This window comes from Microcebus murinus, chromosome 9 (genome assembly GCF_040939455.1).
Source record: "Microcebus murinus isolate Inina chromosome 9, M.murinus_Inina_mat1.0, whole genome shotgun sequence".
Taxonomy (NCBI): Eukaryota; Metazoa; Chordata; class Mammalia; order Primates; family Cheirogaleidae; genus Microcebus; species Microcebus murinus.
The window spans coordinates 97,711,872-97,734,900 of record NC_134112.1 but is presented as its reverse complement, the minus strand read 5'-3'; the positions used below and the strand labels follow the sequence as shown (position 1 = coordinate 97,734,900).

The 23,029-nt window shown below is 42.1% G+C and overlaps 1 long non-coding RNA gene across 1 annotated transcript; it reads right to left on the bottom strand.

Moving 5' to 3' along the window:
* Positions 1 to 13,910: 13,910 nt before the first annotated feature.
* LOC142872951 (uncharacterized) lies at positions 13,911 to 22,120 on the bottom strand. Its single transcript, XR_012921060.1, has 4 exons — positions 22,106 to 22,120; positions 21,024 to 21,177; positions 15,408 to 15,524; positions 13,911 to 14,970 (listed from the first exon to the last, which is right to left on the bottom strand). It is a non-coding gene; the product is annotated as an uncharacterized LOC142872951 (long non-coding RNA).
* Between the last annotated feature and the right edge of the window lie 909 nt (positions 22,121 to 23,029).

The following is a 23,029-nucleotide window of genomic DNA, read 5'->3' as shown; positions in this document are numbered from 1 at the left end:
AGGGTGACACGATTGAACCCACAACAGATGGGAAGAAAGGGACAGTGCATGCAATGTGAGGGTGAAAACCCACACATCTCTTCCTTTCCAGCCCCAGTTGCAGTTAGTGGGTTAAGCCCGTGTAACAGCTGTCGCATGTCCCTGGTGCTCCGATCCGGAGACCCCCAGTGTGCAGGGCTCGGCATCCACATCGCTCCACCTGGAACCTGTTACAGTCGGCCTCAGCCTTTCCTTCCCGGCCAACCTGCCTCTACTCCTCTCCTCTCCTTGAGAAGCAACTACCTACGATGTTTCAGGGAGCTCTGCCTGCCTGAACTGTTGGCCATAGTTCCTGTTAACACCTATTCCACCCTGTGGTGAGGAATGGAGGAGATAACGAGAGAAAGGTCAGCTCCTGGAGCACGGTGGGCACCCAGCAAATGCTGGTAATCACCCTGTCTCAGCCGCTTCAGGTTGCTGCAACAAAACACTGTAGACGGGGCGGCTTATGAAAAGGAGAAATTTATTTCTCAGAGTCCTGGAGGCTGAGAAGTCCGAGCGAAGGCGCTGGAAGATTTGGTGTCGGGGAGGACCTGTTTCCTGGTTCACAGCTTCTCGCTGAGTCCTCATCTCACGTGGTGGAAAGGGTGAGGGGCCTCTCTCCGGCCTCTTTTATAAGGACACGAATCCCATTCATGAGGGCTCCCCCTTACGAGCTACTCACTTCCCAAAGTCCCTGGCTCTTAACACCAGCACGTTGGGGATTAGGTTTTAATAGATGCATTGGGCGGGGGCGGGGACGCAAGCATTCGGACCAGAGCAGAGCCCCCCATTCCTAGCTGTTCGCCGCTCTCTGCCCACATCCTGGCATTTCTGCTGCCGAGGCTTCACCCGTGCTATTTCTGCCTCTCTTTCCTGTTAGAGACCAAAAAAGCAAAATCATGACTGTCATGCAAATATAAAACGAACACTTGTTAAAGATTTCACTTAACTCATTGATTAAGGAGAGAACCAGGAAGATATTATAATTGGGTCAAAGAGCATTTGAGAACTTGGGGGAATTTGTAGGGAGATGAGATTCCTGGATTGGGAACAAAACAGCTTAGTGCCCAAAACAGTCATAAAATGTAACTTCTGGGTGTATGTTCCACCAGACAGAAAATTATTTGCATGTCTGTAAGACAAAAGCCTACAAGTCACCTCTCTGCCCTTAGAGAGTTGTAAAATATCTCAGCTGATAGTCAAGCCTAGCGTCACAGAGAAAGAACAGCCAATAAGCTCTCTTTCTATTTCTACATTCTGGGTCTTTGTAATGGCATTCTCCACCTTGCGATCATATATAATCTCTAGAAAGTATTCTAGATCCCTAAAGAACTGATATTATGATAGATGGCCTGATATTTACATATAGGCAGTCAGAGTTTGAATCAACCAGATAGACCTCCCTGAGTTTGCTCAGCAATCCTAGAGCTTAACAGCTTTAAGTCACTACCAATGCCAAAGAATTAACGTCTGTTTGAAATTTTTCAAAATGAATCTTGAATTAGACTTTCAAAGTCTCTATTATTTGTTCTTCTATCACAAGGGTAGGAAACCAAGATCAAGACACTTGTTCTAACAGATTGTACATGCAGTTCCTGTAAATCTAGGTGAATTTCCCTCTTCTTGAGGCCTCCAAAAGTTTCTGAGGTTCCTGGCCTGCACAGGTCCTTACGACCTTAGACACTGGGACCCAAGAAGCCAAGTACCATGTTTTTTTCTTGGGAGGGTTTTGGAGGCCTTAGCTCCCCATATAATCAACCATTGGCCTTTAGTAGTGCTCCTGTTGTAGCTGATTAAATGAAAATCACTCTCAAATATCACACTCTAGGTATGGCCTTGGTGCATATTTCATTTGTCCAATTGCACCTTCATAAAAAGGAGTGTAAGCCTTTATGGAACCTATGCAAATAGTTAGATTCTCATGAAAAGTAAGGAGACTCAGTGGAAGTATTTGTTTTTGAATTCTGAGGGTGAGAGAAAAATCAGATAACATTAAAAAAAATAGTTACATTTTACAAGTGCACAGTCTACTAAATGGTGGATTAGAGATAGTGTAAAGAGAAAGAAATGGGATTTCCTCATATACCCGTAAAAATAGAACAGTAGAAATAATACTAAAAATATTCCAAACAACTAACAGAAAGGAAATTTCCTTCATCAGTTCATTCAGTCCTATGTAATTAATTTTCGTTCTGTTGGGTCTTGGGTCAGCAGTCTGATTTCAAGAAGAACATCTCCTTCCACATGGAAAGAGTTCCTAGAAAAAGGACTCTAGCTTTTGGTCTCTCTCAGATTTTCACATGTCTTCCTCACTAAGCTTAATCACTTCTGGCTTTGGATTTAAGGAGGGAGAGATGCAACGCTTCCTTTCCTTTGAACACTTGGAGGCCATTGTAGGATTATTAATTGGCCTAATTTCAATATTGTTGAGTCTCAGGAAATAGGGAGGCCCAAGGAAAGGGGGCGAGACGGGGGAAAGAACAGTTAGTGGAGGAGTCAGAGCACACAACATTCATTAATAATAATTAAGTTCACCATTGTTCACCGCGAAACAATGACAGGAACAACATCAAAGATCACTGATCACACATCAGCATAACAGATACAATAATAACAAAAAAAGTTTGAAATATTGTGCGAATTACCAAAATGGGACACAGAGGCACAAGGCAAACACCCGCTGTTGGAAAAATGGCACCAATAGACTTGCTCAATTCAGGGTTGCCACAAACCTTCAATTAAAAAAAAAAACAAAAAAAACCCACATTACCGTGCAGTGCAATAAAGTGAAGCAGGAGGCGAGGTGTTCCTGTCCATTGTTCCTCGCTCCTCCCCGCACATGCGGCCCAGAGGGCCCACGGAAGTCTCAGTGACGGGAGAGGCAGCGGTGGCTCTCCCAGAAGGTCACTGAGACACCACCTGAGACTGTTGCTCGGGGCCTTTTCATCGCCCAGGTTCCTCTGACCCTACAGCTGTCTCCACCCCACTCCCCTTTACTTGACTCCTTTTACAGAAGTATTCAACTTCTGTCATCAATTTATACACACCGAACAAGAACAAAAACTATCGCCACCATTAAAGAGAGACAAAGGAAACTGAGTCGTGCAATTAAGACCCTCTGTGCTCTTAAGGGGAGCAGGCCGACTGCTGAGACAGTACGAGCTGACTAGGTCGCGAGACCCCCTCTGCCTAAAAGCATGCCCCAGTCTCACCAGCAAGACCCGACCTCGAGCTCTTATAGAACACCCAACTCGCACCAACATGATTGTTTCATCATTGAAGAAAGGAGGAGGGTATCGTCCCTTAAAAAATAAGACAAAACGAGCTTTAGTGCATTTCAATATTCAGGTGACTTCTCCCTAGCCTACCCTGGCAGCACGGGATCGCTGACTACATCTGAGCAGTGGGACAGTAATTAGGGACCTTCTGTGACCCAGTGACACCAGTCTTGTTCCACGAGCCTCAGCAGTAGATTCTCAGAGGAACAATCGGCTCTGAATATCTCCCATTCACACAGGAAATGTAGTGCCAGAGGGAGAGTGTGTGTGCTGATCCTGCCACTAGCAACGTCGATGGCGTTAGGGCAAAAATAATAATAATAATAATAATAATAACCTGCCAGGCATGGTGGCTCACGCCTGTAATCCTAGCTTTCTGGGAGGCCGAGGCGGGCGGATCGCTCGAGGTCAGGAGTTCAAAACCAGCCTGAGCAAGAGCGAGACCCCATCTCTACTATAAATACAAAGAAATTAATTGGCCAACTAATATATATAGAAAAAATTAGCCGGGCATGGTGGCGCATGCCTGTAGTCCCAGCTACTTGGGAGGCTGAGGCAGAAGGATTGCTTGAGCCAGGAGTTTGAGGTTGCTGTGAGCTAGGCTGACGCCATGGCACTCACTCTAGCCTGGGCAACAAAGTGAGACTCTGTCTCAAAAAAATAAATAAATAATAATAATAATAATAACCTTACTGAGCCTCAGTATTTTACAAATAAAAACATAGGAAAGTATTAAGTTATTTAAGTTTGATGCCTACTTTGGCATCACAGGCTGCTATGACATTTGGGCCTTGCTCAATGGGCACAAATTCCCAGACTCCCCCAAATCACGAGCCCTGGCCCGTTTTCCCACAGAACTTCTCAGATGTTGGTTGGAATGTGGGTATAAACCTACAGGGGGGTGCAGAGAACAGTGATCTTTAGAAGGAGACCACAAGGGTCTCTTGGCTTGAGGAGTCTGGTGTGATGGAGCCCTCTTTGCCCAGTGACATCGAGTCCCTGTGGTCACGAGAGTAACGTGCAGACAGTTCCAGGTGCCAGCTTTGCCTGCCGCTCAGCACAGAACAGCCAGGAAACAGGCATTTCCCTCCCATAGGTGTCTGCTGCTCTCAACACACACCAGATTCCCTCATGACCTGTCTACACAGGCTTTTGCTCCCAACCCTCCAAAACCCACAGTGTTTTCTTAGATACCCCTGAACTCTCAGCTGTGCCATGACAATGGCAATAAGCAGAAAGGCTGCTTAGGAGAAGAGAAACTGGGGAAGGAGTCAAGAGGCTGGCATGAGCACCAGACAGCACTCAGCAACTTGCCCTCTCACGAGGATTTCTGATTTGGTTTGCACAATTTCTTCTATCATCTTCATTTCTTCCTTTTGGTTTCAATTTAACATCTTTTCTTTGTGGCAGTACTTCAATCCTCCCATAAATAAAGTATTTTCAACTACTTTATTATAAAGGATAAATGGTATAAATCAAACCTAACAAGGGATAAAGGAACAATTGTAGTGTACACCTCAGCATATCTAAGTATAAATTTTGTTTCCCATAATCACCTATATCTTCAAGAAATTAGTAACAAGATGATTTATTGGGAATTCCCTTGTGCATAAAAAAACACATCCTGCCTCAGCCACAACCACTTCCTGCCTTACCTGCTCCCCATTTGGACTTACTTGCCACTTAAAGTTTTGGTCATATCAAGGTTAGAAAGGCTGGGTTAAAGGGCTCATGTCTCCATCTCTGTACCTGCCAATGTATTCAGAAGGAACTGGAAGGGGAAGGCACAAGCTCACTGAAAGACTGAAACCTAATCACAGGACTGTATAATGCCTCCCTTCCCCCCACACATTACCAACACATTACTAAAAACATATTTACAGCAATTCCTTTTACCCTGTACATCATGTCCAGCTGTCAAGAAAAAAAATTACAAAGCATACTAAACACAAAAAACACAGTTTGAAGAGACAGAGCAGGCATCAGAACCAGGCATGATAGGAATGCTGGAATTATCAGGGAATTTAAAACACCTATGATTAACATGCTAAGAATTCTACAGGATAAAGTAGACAGCATGTAAGAACAAATGCATAATGTAAGTAGAGAAATGGAAACCCTGAGAAAGAACCAAAACGAAATGCTAAAGATCAAAAACACTGCAACAGAAATGAAGAAGGCCTTAGATGGGCTTAATGGTAGACTGGACAAGACTGAGGAAAGAACCTCTGAGCTTGGGGATATAGCAATAGAAACCTCAAAAACTGAAAATCTAAGAGAATAAAAATTAAAAAAAAATAGAACAGAATATCCTAAAACTATGAGACAACCACAAAAGGTGCAAAATACATTGCAATGGGAATAGCAGAAGAAAAAAGAGAGAAAGAAATAGAAGAAATATTTGAAACAATAACAACTGAAAATCTCCCAAATTAATGTTAGCCACCAACCACAGGTCCAGAAAGCTCAGAGAACACCAAGTAGGATAAATTAAAAAAAAAAAAATTATACCAAAAGCCTATATGTAGGCACATCATACTCAAACTATAGAAAAATCAAACATAAAGAATATATCCTAAAAGAAGACAGAGGGGAAAAAACACATTACTTATAGAGGAGCAAAGAATTACATCTGACTTCTCCTCAGAACCATACAAGCAAGAAGAGCATGGAGTGAAATATTTAAAGTATGTAGAAGAAAAACCCACCAACCTAGAAGTCCGTGCCCTGCAAAATTATTCTCCATTGAGAAGAAATAAAAACTTCCTCAGACTAGCAAAATTGAAGGAATTTGTTGCTAATAGACCTGCCTTGCAAGAAGTTTAAAAGAAGTTCTTCAGAAAGAAGGAAACTAATATAAGGCAGAAAATTGGAGCTACATAATGAAAAAAAAAAGGGAATTGAAAAAGGAATAACTGAAGGTAAAATAAAAATTTTATTTTTCTTATTGTTAACTGACCTAACAGAAAAGAGTTTGTTCATAATAATAACAAATAATAGCAACAATGTATTCAATTATGTATACTTATGTTTATATGTATACTTCTATATAAGTGAAATGAATGAAATGATACAACGTGAAATGATACAAGTAAAATGAATAAATGATACAAATGAGATGGAAATGAGATACAATGAGAAGGAATTGGAATTATTTTGTTATTATAAGTACTTAAACTACCTGAGAAGTGGTATAGTATTATTTGAATGTGGGCTTTGATTAATTGTAAGCATAGATTGCAAACTCTAGGACAGCCCCTAAAAAGTTTCTTTTTTAAGTATCACATTCTAGGAAAGAATAAAAAATTGGCCGGGTGCAGTGGCTCACGCCTGTAATCCTAGCACTCTGGGAGGCCAAGGCGGGTGGATTGCTCGAGGTCAGGAGTTCGAAACTAGCCTGAGTAAGACCCCGTCCCTACTATAAATAGAAAGAAATTAATTGGACAACTAATATATACAGAAAAAAAATTAGCCGGGCATGGTGGCGCATGCCTGTAGTCCCAGCTACTCGGGAGACTGAGGCAGTAGGATCGCTGGTGCCCAGGAGTTTGAGGTTGCTGTGAGCTAGGCTGACGCCATGGCACTCACTCTAGCCTGGGCAACAAAGTGAGACTCTGTAGAAAGAAAGAAAGAAAGAAAGAAAGAAAGAAAGAAAGAAAGAAAGAAAGAAAGAAAGAAAGAAAGAAAGAAAGAGAAAATCATATAAAATGTCCAATAAAACCACAAAAGGTAGAAAAAGAGTAGAAGGCAAAAATAGGAACAAATAACAATGGCAACACATAGAAAACAATGACAGATATGGTAGACATTAATCCAAATATACTGATAATCACTTTGACCATCAATGGTCGAAATGTATCAATTAAAAGATTGTCAGAGTATATTTATTTAAAAAGACTCAAATATAGTTATCTACAGGAAATCCACTTTAAATATAAAGACACATATGATTAAAAGTAAATAGAAAAACATATACCATGATGATAGTAATTAAGAGAAAGCAAGAATGGCCATATTAATTTCAGACATAGTCGATTTCAAAGCAAAGTATCAAGGATAAAAAGGGGGTATTACATAATGATAAAAAAGTCAATTCTCCAAGAAGACATAACAATTCTTAACATGTATGTACCTAAAAACAGAGAATTAAAATATGTGAAGCAAAAGCTGGTGGAACTGCAACGAGAAATATATGGATAGATGGAGATTCAACACCCTTCTGTCAGAAATGGACAGATCCAACTGGCAGAAAACCATTAAGGACACAGAAGAACTGAAGAGCACCATCCACCAACAGGACATAATGGACATCTGTAGACTGCCTCCTCCAAGAAGAGCAGGACACACATTTTCCTCAATCTCACGTGGAACATTCACAAAGATAAATCACTTTCTGGGCCATAAAATACCGTTAACAAATTTGAAAGAATAGAAATTATTAATATGAAATGTCTGCTCTCAGATCACAACGATACTAAACTAGAAATCTATAACAGGAAGATAAGTCAAAGTCTGTGAAGATTAAACAACAAACTTCTTTTATTTATGTATTATTGTTTTTTGAATTTCAGAATATTATGGGGGTACAAACAGTGTGGTTATATATATGTGTTACCTTTGCATCACCCAAGCCAGAGCTGCAAGCGTGTGCATCCCCCAGACACTGCACTTCGTACCCATTAGTTATGAATTCACCCATCCCCTCCACCCGCCTCCCAGCTGCCCAGCACCCATTGAATACTACTTCCATGTGAGCACCTTAGTGTTGATCGGTTAGTACCAATTTGATGGTGAGTACGTGTGGTGCTTGTTTTTCCAGTCTTGTGATGCTTCACTGTGAAGAATGGGCTCTAGCGCCACCCAGGACAATATAAGAGGAGCTAGTCCACCATTGTTTTTTATGGTGGAGTAGTACTCCATGGCGTATATATATTCAGAATGGAGAAGTTCAGAATGGAGACATAGGGTATATTAACCTGTTGCTCTTAGGAGAGCTGAGGGTTGGGACGGGACTGGTGAGATTGCGGGCACAGTGAGAAGAGGCATAAACTCCAGGCAAGGGCTTTGCCTCGGGGGCCTGGATGTGGGTGGAGCGCGTGGTTAGAGCCCTGAATTGACAAGGGAAACCTAAAAGAGCATCATGTTAGAAGCTGGGCCTGGGGGAGCTAAATAGCCAAAGCTGTGCCCGAGATTGCCCCCCACTCACCTGGCCGGAGGCCGTACTGGGCACAGATGAGGACATTCTCCTTCACTGCTCTAATCAGCAGCATTGCGACCCCCTAAATGCTTGTCAGAAGCTGAGGAAAGGTCCCCATGCCTGAAAACGGACTTTCCCCGGCTTGTAATGCACTCACGGCACTGTCACTGAAGGACGGAAAAGTAAGGGGTAAATGGCCATTTCCCCATGTCATTCTCCACATTGCTGAAGCCAGTCTCCTTCGCGGTTGAAGAGAAGAGAGGATGGTGTCTTCCCTGCCGCAGCCTGTCTCTGGGTTCCCGCACCCCTGCCCTGCCTTTCCACCCTGAGTGCAGACTGTACTCAAGCAGGGACCCGTGTGGCCTTCGCTCTTGGCCAGCCTCCGCTCACCACTGGCCTCGGCCCCAGCCGCCCCTGTGGGCATGATCAGCTGCAACTAGAGGAATTTTGCTTCTTGATCAAAATTCTGAAATTTCTGAGAGCAGCTGCCGGGTAAGGGGTAGCTAGCTCCCTACCAGCTAGGCTGAGACTCAGCCTCACAGAGCGCTGGGAACAGCGCAGGGAATCCCCTGGGCATCACCAACAGCATCCTCCTTCTTCGCTCATAGACTAGAGGGCTCAGCCTTCCTCGCAGACACAGGGGAGAGCCTACTACCGTCTTCTAACACAGGCTCACCTGAGGCCCAGGAAGCTTAGATGGCATTCACAAAGCCACCCGCTGAGCAAGGTCGGAAACCCTAATCTAAGTCGCATCGTTCATTCTCCTCCTATCCCTGCAGACGCCTCTGCAGACGCCACCCGCGCACTCAAGGATAAGATAGTGGGAAATGTGGAAAGGAAAACTCGAGTCAAAGTTTACTGGACAGAAATCTGAATTATGAAACACAGTTTCTCTTCCCTCATCTTCACTCAACCTTCAGGAAAAAAAAAAAGAAAAGGCCTTCACAGATGTTTTGAAATAGTATATATTATTGAGAAGAGCGTTGACGTCTCCAACCACAATTGTGCATTTGTTTATTCCACACCCATTTCTGTTAATTTTTGCTTCTTTAAGTTTGAAGTTCTCCTTTTTTTTTTTTTTTTTTTGAAACTGTTAGTTATTAGGTGGATGCACATTCGGTATTATTATGTCTTGTTGATGAATTAATCTGTATGTTATTATGAAGTGTTCTTCCTTATCTCCGGTGAAAAGACAGCATTGTTCTGAAGTCTACTAAGACAGCTGCTGCAGCTGTTGTGTTTCCAATTTTAACCTGCGTCTTTATATTTAAGGTGAGGTTCTCTTTGGACAGAATACAGCAGTGTCTTGACTTTTTATCCAATCTGACAATCTATCTTACAATTGCAGAATTTAGATAATTTACATCTAATATGATTATCATTACAGTTGTGCTTAAATCCGTCATCTTGGTATTTGTTTCTATTTGTCCCATCTATTCATTTTTCCTCTTTTCTGCTTTTTTAGTAAATTTTTGAAATTTCATCTTATCTCCACTATTGCTTTATTAGCTATGTTTTATTTTATTTTCTTAGTGGTTGCTCCTCAATTAACAATATGCCTCTTTAACATTGCATTCTACCCTCAGTGAATATCACATCACTTCACTATACGGTAAGACCTTGTAACATTATACTTTCGCCCTTCCTTTCATCTTCTGCATTATTGCTGTCTTGCATGTTACATTTATGTGAAATATAAACTTCATGATTTTGCTTTCAAGAGTCAATTGTCTGTTAAGGGCACTTTAAATGATAAAAAGAATCTTTTGTCTTTATCCAAGCATTTATTACTTTGGGTCTCTCATTCCTTTGTGGAGATCCCAGTTCACATCCACTTTCATTTTTCATGCACCTCACCTATCTCATGGATCAGTCCTGACCTGCCTATTGTCCAACATCTGGAAACAGTTCCTTTATGTATTTTATCCTCTTGTTGTTTTGGGCAGCATGTAATAATCTCAGTTACTCTATCATAACTAGAAACAAAAGAGCCTTCTTTCATTTCTTTTCTTGCAATGTATTTATTGAAGACACTAGATTGTTTGCACTATTGATTTTCTCCTGTTCTGAATTTTGCTGTTTGCATCCTCATAATGTCACATACCATGTTCCTCAGTCTCATACGTTCCTGTAAACCGGAATTTCATTGTCGTCGGTTCAGTAAGAGAGATCAGAATCAAGTTCAGTTATCTGACAAGATGACTCCCAGGTGGTGTTGTATCTTGCCATCAGGGTGAACTTGATGTCTGCTTTTCCCTCTGTTTGTGTTAGCAATTATGGATGATCGTTTTATGGATCCACTACTTCATTAAGTATTGCAAAATGATGACATTCTATTCTAACATTTCCTTTTCCTCAAGTAGCTGGAAAATTTTTATTAAGGTATCATTTTCCTTTTCAATTATTTAGTAACCTGAAGTACAGCTTATGCAGGCAAGGCAAGATAAATGCTTGATAAACACCAGGATTAATTACAGATGGATAAAACTTTTAAATGTTAGAAAAAAGAAAAATTTTAAAGTCCCTAGAAAGAAACAGATAAGAATTCCATTATAATCTATGCATGCGGAAAATATGACTCAAAAACCAGGACATACAAATAAATTAATTGATTAATTTGCCTATGTAATACCAATACACGTCTATATAACAAAAATAAATATATAAATGACCACCTGGAAAATAATATTTGTAACTCACATAGGAATCAATGACTAGTCTCTTTTTATGCAGAGTGCCAATGTAGGCTCATGAGTTGTAACAGATGTGCAGAAAGTCAACAGCAGGGGAGGCTGTCTACGTGTGGGGACAGGGGGCATGTGGGAACTCTGTACTTTCCATGCAATTTTGCTGTGAACCTAAAACTTCCCAAAAAAATAGAGTTTATTAATTCTTTTTTTAAAAAGGCAAAAGACCAACAGCTAATTATAAAACATGGACAAAAGATATAAAAAGAGAACTAACAGAAAAACAAACTGATATCAAACACATAAAAAGATGTTTAATCTCAGTCATATGGAGAGAAATGCAAACTCAAATTGCACGATTTCTTCCTATCATGTTTTCAGAACCCAAACGTATGAAAACAAACAAGTATGTTAACACATCATTAGTGAAAATACAGAATGGCAGAACCCTTATGTTGGGAAATTTAGCAAACAATGCAGTATTATTTGAAATAGCAAAGTTTAGAGACACCCCAACTGTCCATCAACTGGAACAGGATAACATAAACTCAGGTATTGCTACACGAAGGACTACTGTGCAAATGTATAAAACAAATAAGGAGACTCTCAAGATACATATAACAATCCACATGAGTTGGACGTGTATATTCCTGAAAATAAGAGTGCACCTTCTTTTAGTAATAAAATCTGTAGCTTACTTTGTTTAGATACCAGGAAACTTTAGCTACAAGTGCCTCAGGCCAATAAGGACACAGTCTAAAAACTACTGGTGAGTAGGTAGCAGCTAGTACAAATGTCAACAAAACTTTAGCTTCTTATTTTGGATAACAGACATTCTTCTATATGCAACAAATGAAGAAAATGCTATAGTGCAATTAGCAAAAACTGATCCCATTTATGATGAGTTTGGCCTTGCACCAGACTTTTGCCAAAGCAGCAATTTCCTACTTGCTATGTGATTTTAAATCTGATTTTGAACCCAGTTCTCCTTTGCTGTCTCTACTGCCTTCAGACAGCCATATTAGTACCCTGTGGGTTTTGAAATCAAGGAGACAAAGGGAATAGTGGGGCATTAAAAACCACAAACTTATTTCCAAGTATTTTACATACTTTGCCTGATGCCCAGATGAGGAGCAGAGCACAATTTAACCACTACATGTGCCCCCAGGTTATGTGTAAATAATGGATGTGAGATTTCACATTACATATGGTGCCTGCCTACCAGCTCGGGTCTGTGAGGGTGGAGCCAACTCTGAGGGAGCTGGGGGCTGAAGCCCTGAACACAAGAGCCTTTCCACTCACTGGCAGCAGCAGTCTCTGGGCTGGCGTTGCCAGGTTTCTCCAGCAGCTCAGTAGCTGCTAGAGGGAAATTTTAACCACTCCACCCACCATTCTGGCTGGTCTTCAAGGCTCTTGGGCTTAATCCCTACCTATGCCTTTCTCCTTGCAGTTCTGTTCCACAACCTCTTCCCGTGGAGTCTCCCGTAGGTTCAGGCACCATTCCTTGCGACCCTCATCTAATCTGTTGGACTGTCTGTCTTTTTCTCTTTCATCTATACTCTCTCCTCATTATAAAGACACTCTTATGTTTCTTGTCTGCCATCTTGCCTCTCCCCTAGACTTTGGACTTAGACTTTAAAATTGATGTTAGAATAATTTAAGACTTTTGGGGCTATTAAATGAAATTAATGCATTGTTCACATGATAAGGGCATGAATCTTGGGGTGCCAGGAACAGAATTCTATGGTTTGAATGTTTATGTCCCCCCAAAATTCATATGTTGAAATTCTTACCCCCAAGGTGAGGGTTTTAGGAGCCGGGGCCTAGCGAGGTGACCGGGTCATGGCGGCAGAGCCCTCATGAATGAGATAATGGCCTTATGAGAAGAGGCCCAGGAGAGGCCTTTCATTCCTTCTACCATGTGAGCTGAGAGTAAGAAAATGGCTGTCTGTGAGGAACAGACCCTCACCAGACCCAAATCTGCTGGCACTCTGGTCTTGGACTTCTCAGGCACCAGATCTGTGAGAAACAAATTTCTGTTGTTCATAAACCACCCGGTTTACAATATTTTTATAGCAGCCCAAATGGACTAAGACAATCGCTGAAGGAAACTAAATCAGTATCTTGCAGAGCTATCTGCACTCTTATGCTCATTGCAGCATTGTTCACAACAGCAAAGATATGGCAACAACCCCTGTCCATGGGCAGATGAATAGATAAAGAAAATGTGGTGTTTATTAACATTTCATTAATAATAACGGAATATTATTCGGCCTTCAAAAATAAAAGAAAATCTTGCATTTGCAACAGTATGGATGAAACTGGAGGACATTATGCTAAGTGAAGTAAACTAGCCACTGAAAGACAAACACTGCATGATCTCACTTATATGTGGAACTTTAAAAAGTAGAGCTCACACAAGTAAAGAATGGAATGTTGGTTGTCAGGGGTTAGGGACTAGGAGAAATGAGGAGATGTTGGTCAAAGAATACAAAGCTTCAATTATGCAGGGCAAATAAGTTCTCGAGATCTAATGTGAAGCATGGTGACTATAATTACTAACATAATTACTAACTGTACTGTATTTTTGAAATTTTCTAAGAAAGTAGATCTTAAATGTTCTCACCACACCAAAAAAAAAAGTAACTGTGAGGTGCCGATATGTTACTTTCCTTGATTTAATAATTTCGCAATGCATACATATAGTAAAACATCACATTGTACACCTTAAGTATACACATTTTTTATTTGTCAATTATAGCTAATAAAGCTGGGAGGCAGGAGGTATTATTGCAGCCATCTTTGAAAGATAAAATCCACATTAAGAAACCACAGTAAGTTAAGGAGAAAGAATGAAGTTGACATTAACTCCAAAACATATGCCATATTTCTGAAAGCTTTTCTAAAATACCAGCTAAAAGTTTTTGTAATGTATTATTCTCAGCCTCTTCCCTTACATTGCTTAGTTTTTCCTCATATTTCCTGTTTAGCAACTCCATTTCTTTCTCCTTTTCTTCCTTTGATTTATTAGTATATTTCTCTTCCACTCTTTTTTTTTTCTCTTCTAATTCATCTTCATAGGTTTTTCTCAAAATCTCTGCCTCTCGTCTCAGGCGTTTCTCTGTGTCCTCGTATATGGCATCTGAAAAGAAAGACCCTCCATTGCCTTGCACCATTGTCTCTATCAGCCCCACCAGCCCCTCCACTTGGCTTTCCTTCTCTGCTTCTGGGGTGTTGTCGAAGGCATAGAAGCGGTTCCCGCACTCTTGGATGATCTTTTTTAGGTTCCAATCTGCTGCTTCTAGAAAATCTTCTAGCAGTTGGCCCTGGCACATTAACGCATCTTTGCGAGTGAACAAAATGATCATATACTTCATGGCTGGCTCCCCAAAGAGAGCCTTGATCAGTGCAACGGTTCTCTGCTCTTCCTCCGTGAAGCGGCCCAGCTGCATGACCAGGACAATGGCGTGAGGCCCTGGGCACGAGCGGATGACACACTTGCTGATTTCATTGCAGGTGGTGGTTAGCTTCTCCTTGTCGTCAAAGAGCCCAGGGGTGTCAACAACAACAAGTTCTCTCCCCTTCCATTCCCGCGATGCTCTCTGACAGGTCTTGGTCACAGCTTGGGCAGCAATTCTAGACTCAAAGATTCTCTCCCCAAGGATGGTGTTTCCTGTTGCACTTTTCCCACTTCCAGTCTTCCCTACCAGAACGATCCTCAAAGACTGCTCGGTATGCTCAGCCATGTTCACACCAAGAAACTCTGGAGCTTAGGCACACACAGGACCTCAAGGAGGGAAAGGAGAGGAAAAAGAAAAAAAAGACCAATTTAAGTAATAGGGCCCATTTCCAACCCTCCTTTCTTCCTCTCCCTGAAATTGTGTTCTACTCTATTATCCATATTGATCCCAGTAGGGACTGAAACATGAAATAGTTGAAGGACTATAAAAAAACAAAAAAGTAGTTTAAGAGTTTCCCCACAAAAGAGTACCAAGTCCAGATGGTTTCACAGGAAAATTCTATTCAACCGTTCAAGGCCTGGCGCAGTGGCCCACGCCTCTAATCCTAGCACTCTGGGAGGCGGAGGTGTGGGGATCGCTCAAGGTCAGGAGTTTGAGACTAGCCTGAGCAAGAGCCAGACCCCGTCTCCACGAAAAATAGAAAGAAATTAGCTGGACAACTAAAAATATATAGAAAATATTGGCTGGGCATGGTGGCACGTACCTGTAGTCCCAGCTACTCGGGAGGCTGAGGCAGAAGGATCGCTTGAGCCCAGGAGGTTGCTGTGAGCTAGGCTGACGCCACCGCACTCTAGCCTGGACAACAGAGTGAGATGAGACTCTGTTTCAAAAAAAAAAAACCTTTTAATATCTGATCATCTCAATGCTTCTTAAACTGTTCCCAACCACACAAAAAGAAGGAAAACTTTAAATTCTTTCTATGCAAGTATAATATTGATTCCAAAAACTGGCAAAGATTTCACCAATAAAAAACTACAGACTCACAAACTCATTTGTGAATATTGATGCAAAAATCCTAAATTTTTGCATCAATTGATACAAAATTGATGCAAAAATCCTAAATGTCCAAATTATTAGACAGTAATAAGTGATACGCCATGATTTAGGGTGATTTATTTCAGAAATACTAGGGGGGTTAAGTCAATATGAGAAAATTGCTATCATATATACATAGATTAACAAGAAAATTACCTAGATGCAGAAAGGACATTTGGCCAAATTTAACACTGATTCATGTTTAAGCCATTTCATAAAGTAGAAATTAATACATACTTCTTTAATATGATTTTATTCAAATACAAATTTTTTAACTTTTGTCATCTTTTTTTCTGGAACTAAAAATGCTGATTACAAAGTCCATTTGGATGCAGAGAAAAGCAAGTTAGTCTGGACAATCAAGAAAAGGAAGAACAAGAAAAGACTACCTCTACCAAGAGTGAAACATTATAGTCTCTATAATTAAAGAAGTAGGATGTTGGTGAATGAATAGAGAGACAGACTGTGAAACAGAAGCATAAAATTAAGGAACAGACCATTGCTCATCTAATATTCATTTATGTTCAATTCAATTATATTATGTTACATTTATATTCCATAAAACACCATCTCATATCAACGGGGGAAAAGATGAACAATTTCATAAATAACATTCGGGTAACTATATAACCACATAGAAAAGGATAAAATTGCATCCAATTCCTTATACCATGCAAATTCCAAATAGATCAGAAATTAAATGTAGAAAAGTAACCCATATAAATAATAAGATAAACATGGATAAATTTTTTGTAAAGTGGGAGTAGGGAAAATTTTTCTTCCTTCCAAATACTAACCAGGCCCAACCCTGCTTCAATTTCAAGATCAGGAGCATTCAGGGTGGTACGGCCATAGATGTAAATGTTTCTGAGAGTTAAAATAGAACAAGGAAAGGACTGAAAATTTTGATAACATAAAACTCTAAAAAACAATGTAAGGCATAATGCACCATAAATAAATTAAAACACAAATATCAAACTAGGAAAATATTATTTTCAATTTATATCAAGGAGAGCTAGAGCTAATTTTCCTATTATACAAAGAATGTCTTAAAGTAGACAAACAAAAGATTAACAACTTGGTAGAAAATTGAGCAAGAGATATGAATAGTTCAAGGAAAAAAATAAATGCAAATGTCCCTTAAATATATACAAAGATATTCAAATTCATTTATAATAGAGAAAAGTAAATATGCAGTAAAAGTAAAGTATAATTACACGAAGATAACTATTTCTCAACTATAGGTATGGCAAAAATCCAAAAGTTTGCCGGTATAATTTATTGGTAGATGTATAGGGGAAACAGGGCATCTCCTACATGTCTAGTAGGAATGGAAATACAGTCCACCATCTATAGAGGAGAAGGTAGCAATGTCTTGCAAAGTTCATATGCATTTACTCTTTGATTATCAATCCCAATTTTAGGATTTATCCCAAGTCTACACTGACAAAAATGTAGAAGCGAGTATGCACAGGGCTATTCATGCAGCACTATTACTGATAGCAAAAGACAAAAAGCCTCTCAAATACCCATCAGCAGGAAACCAGATGAATAAACTGAAGTATATTCACACCATGTACTTACGATCCAACTGTAAAAAGGAATGAGAAATGTCTCTATATACCAGTGTGGAGAAATCTGCAGGATACAATACTGAGTGAAAAAAAGGAAGGTGAAGAAAACACTGTATGATTTACTACCATGTATATAGTGGGGAGGAATATGAGTGATATGTATATAAATAATTTTTCATGTATGCATGTAAAAGCAATGGCAGAATCATCTGAAAATTAAACAAACTAAAAAGTTATCTTTTTTGAAAGGGGGAAGACAAAAACTGGAAACTAGTCAATGAAACAAAAAAAACCTAATTATATTTTGTGTGGCAGATGAACCATAAAAGGATTGGCCCAAGAGGCTTGAAAATGCAATAATTTTGGTGTCTGTGTGTACTGTTTTGAAGGCCATCTAAAAGGCATAAACAATGGTCAGCCCAGTAGCAATGTGCACACTGAGTCCTTAGATTGGGATCATCAAATGCCATTTTCCATCTGAGAAATTGGGGGTCTGAAAACATAGCACCAATTCCAGGTCTGAGCCAGGAAACATACAAGTTCAGCCTAGAACATCTTTTCATACTAGAAACCAGGAAGGCTATCAAAAATTACTATGGTCTTATCAGAAGGACTCAGAAGTCACCTTAAAGATGTTCCAACTGGCCAAAGATGGGACAATTTGAGCACCAATAAGAAAAATAATTCCAATGCATTGAAATATACCAAATATGCTAAAATCCAATGGTTTATAACAATACTGTCTTCCTATAAGAAGTTAATTCCTCCCTTTGGAGTATGCCAGGAAAGTAACTCAATATTCTGAGCATTCACATATAAAGGGGGAAAAAATCAAACATTAAAATCTCATGTTTTAACTGTATCTCATGAAATAAAAGAACTGCTGAAGGGAAATTTCTCTGCATAGGATTATTCCATGTACTAAAAGAAGAAAAAATGGTAGAATTAGAATATCATCACTTGGGAACTCTTACTGAAACAATAAATTCATTCTAGGCAATCCTTAGCATCTGCTAATATCACAAAAAGAGAGACAACCAAACTTTATGTGCCCCCTAATGGAAGTTGAGAAGAGCAACTATGAAGTATGCCCACCATAAAAGTGTCAAACTTTAATCTTATCCAACCTCTCCCTTAACATAAATTCACACAACACACTGGAATGAGAAAAGCATGTTAAGTGACATCATTGGGATGCAATCACCAAAATGAGCACCGTGCAGTCCTGTTGGACCAAAGACTCCCCCCTCCTTAAACAAAGAAAATCCACAGAAAGAAACAAGGAAAGTGGAAATCTACACATTGAGTGAAATTTAAGAGACGTCAAACAATCTTAATTGTTCATGGACTTTCATTAGATCCTAATTCAAACAATTTATAAAATTATGAGACCATCAGGGAAATCTGAATACAACTGGTAAAAAATTATAGTTGCTTTTCAAGTCCAGTTGTGAAATTGTGGGTATATTTTTTAACTGGTCTTTATCTTTCAAAGATGCATACCGAATATTCACTGATAAAATGATGTCACATCTGAGATTTGCTTCAAAATAGTCTAGGGTAGGTGGGGAGTAGGAAGCAGAAGACTGAAATGAGACCGGCATGAATTGATGACCGTGGACCTTGGGACAGGTACATAGACATTCCTTATATTATTCTTTTCATCTTTGAATAAGTTTACATTTTTCCATAGTAAAACATTTAACGTGCATATAATGGCCATGTGCAGTGGCTCACGCCTGTAATCCTAGCACTCTGGGAGGCCGAGGCAGGAGGATTGTTTGAGCTCAGGAATTTAAGACCAGCCAGAGCAAGGGCAAGACCCCATCTGTACAAAAAAAAAAAAAAAAAAGAAATTAGCTGGACAACTAAAAATATACAGAAAAAATTAGCCAAGCATGGTGGCGCATGCCTGTAGTCCCAGCTACTCGGGAGGCTGAGGCAGGAGGATTGCTTGAGCCCAGGAGTTTGAGGTTGCTGTGAGCTAGGCTGATGCCACAGCACTCTAGCACAGGCATCAGAGCGAGACTCTGTCTCAAAAAAAAAAAAAAAAAAAGCCGGGCGTGGTGGCTCACGCCTGTAATCCTAGCACTTTGGGAGGCTGAGGCGGGCGGATTGCTCAAGGTCAGGAGTTCGAAACCAGCCTGAGCGAGACCCCGTCTCTACCAAAAATAGAAAGAAATTAATTGACCAACTAAAAATATATATACAAAAAAAATTAGCCGGGCATGGTGGTGCGTGCCTGTAGTCCCAGCTACTCGGGAGGCTGAGGCAGTAGGATCGCTGAGCCCCGGAGATTGAGGTTGCTGTGAGCCAGGCTGACGCCACGGCACTCACTCTAGCCTGGGCAACAAAGTGAGACTCTGTCTCAAAAAAAAAAAAAAAAAAAATTTTTTTTAATGTGCATACAGTGAAACCAGTACTGAGTATACACTGTGTATCAGAGCCCCCGATAAATGTGTCTCATACATTATCTCATTTACTCTTCCTAAATACTTGCAGTGAAACTAATGTTTAAATTTTTAAAAGGAGGAGACCGATGCAGCTCAAAAGAGCTGAGAAAGGCGCCCACAGTCACCGCGCCGACAGGGACCGGGCAGACAGGCGTGTGACTCCAGGTCTGCCCGACCGCCAGGCTGGCTTTTCGGCGTGCGCCCCCGGCCTCCGCCCGGTCTCTCTCAGGCCGAGAGCCGAATGTCAGCCACGTCACGTCGCAGAGAGACGGGGCCGGAGTCAACCAGGAGGGCTTCCCGTTTCGCTGCGGACTTCTCTCTCCCACACTGAGAGGCCAGGGCTGAGAGAGGAGCAGAAGCAATCATTTTAAGACTTTCTCAAGCGGTTCTTGGACGACCCAGAGGACCTTCAGCAGAGACAAAGGCTGAGGAGTGAAAAGAGCACGTGCTTGGGGCGCGGGCAGACCCACACTGTGGCCAATCCCACCTAGAGCGCCTCAGACGCTCCTTGAGATTCCGCTGTCTCTGCTAGGAAAGGGACAGGGAACCGAGTGAGCCCCGCAGGGCGGCCCCGAGGCTTCCACGGAGTCATTTCCAAGACGCTGTTTCACACTGCCCAGAGCGCAGCAGCTGCGCCTAAAACGCTGTCACTGTGCAAGAAAGCCAGGACTGCAAACACTTGGGTGACTCACCTAGAGCCACCTCGCACCCTAGAACTTCCTCAGCTCACACTGTTTCTTCGGCTGCACGGCTCCACCCCACACACACGCTGCTTTTTGTTCAGTGCTGGAAAGGAGCCAGCAGACTCAGTTCAGGCTTTCTCTGTCGTGAGTCACCTGGGAAACCCTTGGAGAGTCACCAAACTCTCTGGGGTTATGAATCTTTGTTAGCAACAGGAGGAATTTAGACAGGTTGTCTCCAAATCGCCTTCCAGCCCTAAGCATCTGCCAGGGGAGCGCTCCGTTCCCTGCGAAGCTCACGAGCGACGTGCGCATCTGTCACAGGAGCCGCGGGGTGGAAGGTGCAGTGGGCAGCAAAGCGTGTCGTGTTGAACAGGAGATTCGTGGGTACCGCGCTCGCAAATCTCCTCGCCTCCCTCTCTACCTGCGACAGCCACTACCCTGGCAGCACCGTCTGTGCAGCGCTCTGCCACGGCGTCCTGTCCCTCCTCAGAGCAGAGTCCGTCCCACCCATGCCCTGTCCCCTGCTGCCCGTCCCCGCCCTGTTGCACAGCGCCCTCTTCCCAGCCAGGCTCACCTGTGGAAGCAGCGGATGAGTCCCAAGTCTCCTCCAAGGAGGCTGTGTGAGCTGCTGCTGTTGCATGAAGTGCCGGGCAAAAGTGTTTGCACCCCATAAAAGCCTCTGAGCCAGGAAGCTCGGGTTGGGTGGGGCCAGTAACGAAACTGTTTGCCTTTAAAGAGACAGAAACACTGTTCCCTAAGGCGGTGCTTGCTTCAGTTTTGCCACGCTGAAACCTTTTGCCCAGGTGTGTGCTATAACGCCATTCCAAGGCAGTACTTTTTGTTTGGGTTATGGTGATGGGTCCCAAAGGGCCTTTATTAAATGATCCAAATATTGCTCAGAAAGCATTAGCCACAGTGCCTGCCTGGTCGTCTCCCCTGGGTGGAGTGAGCCACTGAGGGGTGACTTGGGGAAGAAGGAAGACAGGTGTGCACCTTGCTGTGTCCAGGCAGGGCACCAGCACTGCTCTTAGTGACTGTGGAATACGGGCTTTCTACTATAGTCTGTGAGGAAGGTCTCAAGCTACTTATTCAAAACTTAACACCACTGAGGTTAAAGCGAAAAGAGTGTGAACCGTTAGAAACCCATAGAGAAAACAATGAAGGCGAGGACTGAAAAGTCTGCGGTGATCACATAGCTTCTCTGGTGTTTCCATACGGTTCTTCCTCGCTTTAAAATCTGGGTGACCTGCCAAGTAAAGACGCACCCAGGTAACGGACCCTGCTTGCCTTCTCAACCTTCCTGCCTGCACCAGATCCTGCTGCCCCAGGCTTAAGCAGAGATAGATTTTCCTGGATTTACCGAGGGGATGCTCTGGAAATTTCTTGAGGTAAGAGGCAGGTTTCCAAAGCTTTCATGGTTGACCATATGCTCTAGTTGGCTTTTGCGTCACCAGATTAAAGTAATGTTTTTGTTACCTGTGTGTGTGTGTGTGTGTGTGTGTGTGTACATACAAAACAACTCAGGGCTTTTTCTGCTGCTGTGATGTTAGACAAATGCAAAGCTTAACCTATGAAAACGCTGCAGAAACACTAACAGGAGGTGAGAGGAATAGGCCCTCACGCTGCCCTGGCTCTTACACAAATGATCTATCTTACCTTGCTCTGTCAGTCTCCTATTGCTGCCATAACAAATGACCAAAAATTTAGTGAGGCTAAAACAACACAGATTCCTCCTCTTACACTTCTGGAAATCAGGAGTCCAGGATGAGTCTCATGGGGATAAAATCAGGGTGTCGGCAGGGTTCCTTCCAGAGGCTCCAGAGGAGACTCGGCTCCTTGCCCCTGCCAGCTCCTACGTGCTGCCCATATTCTTCGGCCGCCTCACACAGCCTCTGCCGCCACCCTCACAAAGCCTTCTTCCTCCCGGGACCTCCTTGCCTCCCTCCCTTGTGACTTAGACCCACCCAGGTGATCCAGGGCAGTCGCCCCGTCTCTAAATGCTTCGTTTACTCACATCTGCGAAGATCCTTCTGCCGGACAAGCAGCAGGCACAGGCCCTTCCCATTACCAAATCTGTGTTCGTTTTGCGGGCGCCCTAAGAAACCACCACTAACTGGGGGGCTTAAAACAATAGGAGCTAACTGTCTCGCAGTTCTTGAGGTCAGAAGTCCACAATCAAGCTGCCAGCAGGGCCATGTGCTCTCCCTGAAGACCCTAACGGAGGATCCTTCCTGGTTTCTAGTGGCTGCCGGCGACCCGGGCGTTCTTTGGCCTGTAGACGCATCGCTCCAGTCTCTGCCTCTGTTGCCACACGGGTTTCTCCCTGTGTCTTTGTCCAGATTTCACTCATTTTGTAATGATAGGAGTCATTGGATTAGAACCCACTGCGAAAACCTCATCGTAACTTGATTTCGCCGCAAAGACACTATTTCCAAATAGGGTCACATTCTCAAGTACTAGGGCTTAGGACTTGAGCATATCGTTTCTGAGGGTGACACGATTGAACCCACAACAGATGGGAAGAAAGGGACAGTGCATGCAATGTGAGGGTGAAAACCCACACATCTCTTCCTTTCCAGC